This window comes from Sycon ciliatum, chromosome 13 (assembly GCF_964019385.1).
Source record: "Sycon ciliatum chromosome 13, ocSycCili1.1, whole genome shotgun sequence".
Lineage (NCBI taxonomy): Eukaryota > Metazoa > Porifera > Calcarea > Leucosolenida > Sycettidae > Sycon > Sycon ciliatum.
Genome location: NC_088655.1, coordinates 210,977 through 218,476, shown reverse-complemented (window position 1 = coordinate 218,476; position 7,500 = coordinate 210,977).

Genomic DNA, 7,500 nt, shown 5'->3' with positions numbered 1-7,500 from the left:
GCACTCAGCTTCACACACTTCTCAGCCGGCAAGTTAGCCCATTGATTACGTATCAGGGGCCCGCTAAGCCTTACACTTGTTTCCGCCTGCATCCACCTTAAATTCCCATTATGCTTTGACCAGTCTGCATTGAATATTGTTTGCCTGATGATTGCACACGGTGCATGAAACTCGGAGTAGCGAAATATTTCGAGTGATCCATTGTTTAATAGCAATGAAAAATATCAATTGTGCACTCATAACCATGTATAAACAATTAAAATGAAACAATTCCAGAACGTTTTCGTGTGACCATCATCAGTGGAACATCGTCACATAGTAAGAATCACTAAAACAACCAGTTATATAGCTAGAGTAATATAAAAAGAAGCGTGAGAATGCAGCACAGCTAGCGGTTATGCATAACGCGTGTAGTGTGAACCTTTGCAGTGTATCTGAGAATGGTAGCAGTAGATGAATGTGGCAGCTGTGAGTGCGTGTGAACAAAAACTGGTGAGTGCTTTCAATTGAAAGGACTTTCATCAAGGATGACATTGCGAGATCCATGGATACAATTGACAAAACACGAACTGCGTTTAAACACCTCTACCGCCAGGCGCGGGACTTCCTGTCACAACATGACTTTCTTCGTTTTTCCATGCTTATCTCGGAGAATGATGATAGGCTACATACTCGATTAGTCACCAAATACGATCAGAACATCAAGTGGCTTCGGAAGGAGCGCTTTGGCTCCATCACAATTGATACCAGCACAATAATTAACATGGCGAACATTCCACTTACAACTGTTCAAAAGGAGCTACTATCTAGAGGCGTAGATTTCGGCATACCACCAACATCAAACATGAGAGAGCGGGTACTATGTGATTTTGAATTATTCTGTCGGAAATTGAGTGGTTTTGCACCGGTATCGGAATCAAAGAAAATGGTGTGTACGGCCGCATTGCGTGCTACAGCCGAGGAACACGCTGACAAACCCGCTGAACAGAGAACATTTTCACTATCCCGCGAACACATGAAACCTCGTTCAGAGCTGAAAAAGAACAATGATATCATCATCACTCGGCCAGACAAAGGTCGGGCAACAGTTATCTTAACGCGAATGGAGTATAATACAAAAATGGCTACCATACTGGACGATGGGTCTAAATTTGTGCTCGGTCCAGTTTCAGCACATGATAAAACATTGGCTCGGGAGAAGGAAATAGTAACCTATCTGAAGAAACTCCGAGCCGCAAAAGACATAACAGAATCCGAGTTTTTCCGAATCAAGCCTATCGGTTCGGTTCGTCCGTGCATGTACAAGATACATAAACCATCCTGCCCGCTTAGACCAATACTCTCCATGATAGGATCGCCCCAATACGCCATATCCAAGTGGCTCTGCGGCATGATACAACCGGTATTAGAGCATTATTGTAAACACAACGTTAAGGACAAGTTTGAATTCGTTGAAATCCTTCGTGACAACCCTATTCCACCTACTGCCCATATGTGCTCTTTCGATGTTGTAAGCTTGTTTACAAACGTACCACTAGACGAGACAATAGATATCTGCGCGCGAAGACTATACCACAATGATGATGACATTGATCTTCCATGGTTACCGGAGACAGCATTTCGACGTTTGATGCTGATTGTGACGAGTGGCGTAGAGTTCTCGTTTGGTGATGTTATGTATAAGCAGACAGACGGTGTGGCGATGGGGTCTACGTTGGGCCCGGTACTGGCAAATGTCTTCGTTGGATATTGCGAATCGAGAATGGACAAAATAAAGTGGCCTCAGTTGTACGTTCGATTTGTGGACCACTCATTTACCTATTTCGAATCAAGACGTGACAGTGAAGCCTTTCTAGATGAGTTGAATGATGTCCACCCTGCATTACGCTTCACATGTGAACACGAGGATTGCAACAAATTGTCGTTTTTAGATGTACTCGTGGAAAAGACATGTGAGGGTGTTGTGACATCGGTGTATCGTAAGCCTACATTCACTGGTCAGTATATTATGTACGATTCATATTGTTCTTCGCAATACAAGACCAATCTAGTCCGAAACTTAGCTGACAGGGCAAGACGCATTTGCTCCGAGAGTAAATTGCAAGCAGAACTTGATTTCCTTCGCTCTGTCTTTCTTAAGAACGGATATCCAGGATCACTGTTAGCGAAACTACTCACGAACAATGCGCCCCGTAAGGAACTGACAATCGGCCCGGCTCCTTGTCGTGTCTTCCTGTGCCTGCCTTGGAAAGGCGCGGAGTCGACAAAGGTCAGTCGTATTGTCAAGTCTATTGTCCAGAAGACGTACTATGCAGTGAATGTAGTAACTGTCTTCACCACGATACGTTCGTTCACGGTGTTGAAGGACGTCCTGCCGACCCATCATTTGAGTCACCTCATTTATCGTTTTGAATGCCGACAGTGCGGTAGTCGGTACGTTGGCAGGACGCTTCAACACTTGTCCGAACGCATCAAACAACACGTCCCATTGTCCTTGTTGTCAAAAGCGGCCAGGGCAGGCAGGCCAAAGCGTGGGAGGCCACGAAAACACCCGTTGCCTACTACTACGCCTGTCAGTATTACAACACAACCAGAAACGGATACAACACCGGACTCAACAGTAGCGCAACACACGAATCTGGTGTCACTCTTGACGACAACAACACGGCATGGGAGACCACCGGACGATCATTCGTTAACAAACCCGACGGCGGTAACGGAAAGATCACCAGGAGAACGAAATGAAAATGGAGGAAAAACGAATCTGAGGAGAAGCCAGAGACTAGCGGAGACACGACTGAGAAAAATGGAGAAGGCGGAACCAGTAGTGGCATGTGAAAGTACGGGCGCAGCAGTGAACACGTCAAGGAGAAAGAAGCGATGGCATGAGGAGATGGAGATGGAGGATGATGATGGGGATGAACAGGATGATCAGGAGGAAAGCAAGGGTGAGCAGGAACAGGAAGTGGAGGATGAGAGTGATACGGACGAGGAGGAGTTCGACATCGACAAGAGCAAGTCTGCCATCTACAAGCATTTGGTGTCCAGTCCGGATTGTCGTAAGTTGTTTGACGATTCCTGGTTTAGTGTTATTTGTCACGCGCGTTTCTTTAAGCAGTTGCAGGTGTTGGAAGCTGTATATATTCGCACACGTGACCCTGTTCTATGCAAGCAAAAAGAAAATGTTGTAGCACTCACACTTTTTAAATGATACGCACTCACCAGTTTTTGTTCACACGCACTCACAGCTGCCACATTCATCTACTGCTACCATTCTCAGATACACTGCAAAGGTTCACACTACACGCGTTATGCATAACCGCTAGCTGTGCTGCATTCTCACGCTTCTTTTTATATTACTCTAGCTATATAACTGGTTGTTTTAGTGATTCTTACTATGTGACGATGTTCCACTGATGATGGTCACACGAAAACGTTCTGGAATTGTTTCATTTTAATTGTTTATACATGGTTATGAGTGCACAATTGATATTTTTCATTGCTATTTTACGACTGTTGTCTCCTCGTCGGTTATTTAGATCCATTGTTTGTTGACATATATACAGTGGTCCCTCTATAATCCGGCACCATTTGTGCCACGAAAATCTGCTGGATTAGGGAGGGTGCAGGATTAACAAATCTGATTTACTGCTGCAATGTGCATGAAGAGGACATTTTGGCTACTGAAAATTGTGCTGGTTTATCGAGGGTGCTGGATTATAAAGTGCCGGATTAGAGAGGGACGACTGTATATATATATATGTAGGACTCAGCATAGAGTCCATGCACTATATGATGTCCAGCACCCTATATAGAGTCCATTGGTCCAAAATCCACTATACAGAGTCCAGGAGTCCACTCAGTTTTGATCAGCTTCATCCTGCCGCGCAATCCCCTATAAGGAGTACACTTTTTCTACAAGTCCCCTATTCACGGTCCAGGAGTCCAGTTTATCCAATCACGCCGTCCTGTGTGTTGTGCCCGAAAGAGAAAACACCTTTTCAGTTTTGCTTGCCTCATGGCAGCGCATTCCTTTCTTCACTTCAGCCATGGCTGCCAGTTCTGCTGTGCAGTTGCTGACAGTAATCTGTCTCGAGGTAACCAAGGAGGATAAGGAGACGTTAAAAAATCAAATCTGGAATGCGTCTTGTGGTTCTCTGAAGACGTTTCATCCGTGCGCGGGATGAAAGCAGAAATTGCAGAACGAGAAAAGTTCAGCACAGTTCAAATCTGACGAGTCAGGTATACTGACACTCTCTTTCGTTCGACGCCACAAGGATCCCCTGTTTGGCTGGCCATTAATTGCATTGCTGCCAGGAAGGCGTTTGAACGGTTTCATCAGAGCGAGGGATGAAAGCAGAAAGCGGAGAACGAGAAAAGTTCAGCACAGTTCCAATCTGACGAGTCAGATACACTGACACTCTCTTTCGTTCGACGCCACAAGGATACCCTGTTTGACTGGACAAGAGCTGCCTGTACCACCGTGTCAAAAGGCTGTCCAACTACATGGCAGGACGATGACTGAGGTAAGGAAGCTTTTACTCGTTTCGATTGGTCTGCTGTTCTGTCGTTATGCTTGAATTTTTTTCCATTTTCAAGGATCGTATCGCGTTTGTTTGATGTTGCTTGAATGAATGCCCTAAAAAGTAATCAACCACTTCGTAATAGTCCTCAAGGACTGCAAGGACTTTGCATCAATCGTATACGATCGTCTAGCTATCATCAATATTATTATTATTTTATTTCATGAGAAAAGTATTTTATCCCTGTGATAATTATGTGAACTCCACGACACTCTTCCTCTTCTAGGCTCTAGTATGATGTCAAATACAATGGGATCCACAAACGCAGTGCCAGTGTACTAGTAGTAGTAGTAGGAGGATTGCTTGTATGCCGATGACAAGAAAAAGCTTCAAGCTAATACATGTACTCGTATTCCCAGAAGTAACCGTTTTGATGTCACAAACATGGCATTGTGTCAGTGAAACTGCCTCGTGACAACAAATCATTGCATTTCCATCTTGGGGAAGACTGACTGACTGCAACACTGTACAGATTGTTTAAATCATCTCATTTCAATTTAGTTGCAGTGAAGTGAAACACTGTACACTACATGTATGGTGGTGTGTCTGTGCGTCTTGAGTGTGCACAAACGATCGTATTCCTCGTATTACTAATAGATTATTGTCCCCACCGTCACCTGTTTACAGGTCTTTGTGTGGATGGATTTTCATTGAGCATCACATTCGTTAAGCACTTGGTAGTTGTGTGCTCCCATGCATCATTACGGTAATAAGCGTGTATCCTTGTGCTATCTACTTTTTGCAGGTGTGCTGATCTTCAGAAGCTTGCGGAACTGAGTGCTGCTGAACATTTGCATGGCCATGAGCAATGGTGAAGCTTGCTATTGCACTCTCAGCATGTGCTAGTACTATGCTGACTACTACACTATGTTACTCTCTTACACTAGTAGGTGCGTGCACCCGTCCATGTATGCATTCGTTTCGTATAATTATTTGTTATCCCTCTTGACTTTACGTGTCAATGGGTGGACGTTTGCATGGCTGTTGGAGTTGCGTGTGTATTGTGTCTCTACTCTTTTCTTGGTGTTTTCTTGGCGTTGTATAAGTTTGTGTGTGTGTGTGTGTGTGTGTGTGTGTGTGTGTGTGTGTGTGTGTGTGCGCGCGCGCGCGCACAATAATTTGAAAACAAATAATTAATCCTTGGCTCTCCATTATTCTCTTTCGATTCTTGGTTGTTTCTAGGTATTTTCTTGGCGGTGTGTGCATGTGTGTGTGTGTGTGTGTGCGTGCACAATATTTGGCAACACTACATGATTGAGATATTGTAATTTGCAGCGTCTGCGAAGAGACCACTTGATTTGAGGATGGTGTTTGTAGGGTTTTTCATGTAATGAAGTGGCTACAGGGGCGCCTCAATACTTATTTTTTATCTTGAGAAGTGAATGATGTAAAGGATTAAAGGGAGAGGCGTTTTCTGGTTAATATTCACTGCTTACAGCAGATCCTATGTCTAATTTCGAACTCTGGATAGGGGATGCCTAGTTGGCTGGACTTTATACAGGGAGTGTTGTCCACATAAAGACTCCTTATACATGTAGTTGATTTCAAAGTTTGGACTCCATACAGTTGATTTTGGACAAATGGACTCTATATAGGGGTGAAGCCAATTGGCTGGACTCTATACAGGAAGTGATGTCCATCTAAACTTTGAGCTCACAGTTGATTCCAAGTTTGGACTCTGTACAGTGGATTTTGGACTCTGTACAGTGGATTTTGGACCAATGGACTCTATATAGGGGTTGGACATCATATAGGGGCTGGACGCTCTACTGAGTCCAACATATATATATATGGGATGACGACTACACCATAGCTCAGTGGTTAGAGCATCGCTGGCTGCAAGCGAGGGTCCCTGGTTCGAGTCCTGGTGGTGACAGTTAATTTTTTCTTCAGACTTTTCCCGTTTGTCTCTTTCCCTCAAACCAGTTAATATATATATAAATATACTCAATCTGCGGACAGCATGCTGTTTCGTTCTTTTTGAACTCATCAGCGCAGCACAGAGAAAATGAGGCCGAAACTGATAGCAATGAAAATAAAAATTTCCAATCAGGCCCGAACGTACCTTGCCAGAGTGCTCAAACTGACAAGTCAGTAAGCTCTGCATAACGCAAACAGCAAAGGCACTACCCCACGCAAGAGTGCTCAACTGCTACAAGAGCAGGAGCGAAATACTCAATCTGCGGACAGCATGCTGTTTCGTTCTTTTTGAACTCATCAGCGCAGCACAGAGAAAATGAGGCCGAACCTGATAGCAATGAAAATCAAAATTTCCAATCAGGCCCGAACGTACCTTGCCAGAGTGCTCAAACTGACAAGTCAGTGAGCTCTGCATAACGCAAACAGCAAAGGCACTATCCCACGCAAGAGTGCTCAACAATATATCTCGGTAGATGGTATGTTGTTCAAAGCGGTCTATGATGACAATGGCTAATGTGCCACTGAGTTGGCTACCCATTGCCAACCCCTTTATCTACTTGAATGTTCCAAGGATTGGGTGCTGGAACACGTTGTTGTGTAGAAGTAGTCTGAGTAGCTCTTTGAGGTCCACTGATGTTAGGCAGTAGGTGTTGAGTTTGAAGTGATTTGTTTACAGTATGTTGTAGAGTTTAAAGTGATTTGTTTACAGAATGTTGTAGAGTTTGAAGTGATTTGTTTACAGTAGGTGTTGAGTTTGAAGTGATTTGTTTACAGTATGTAGTTGAGTCGTCAAGGTGCTTCTTGCAGAGTGTATTCATGTCTTCCGTCTTCATCATCACCATCCCACCTCCTTCATCACTTCGGGTGACCACGATATCTTCACTCTCTCGTAATAACTTTAGCACGTGGAGGTTTGCTTGGGAGATGTTGTATTTAGGATTCTGCCATATCCCTGTCGTTCTCATAGTGCGTTCCATGTGCCTTAGGAAACCTCTGA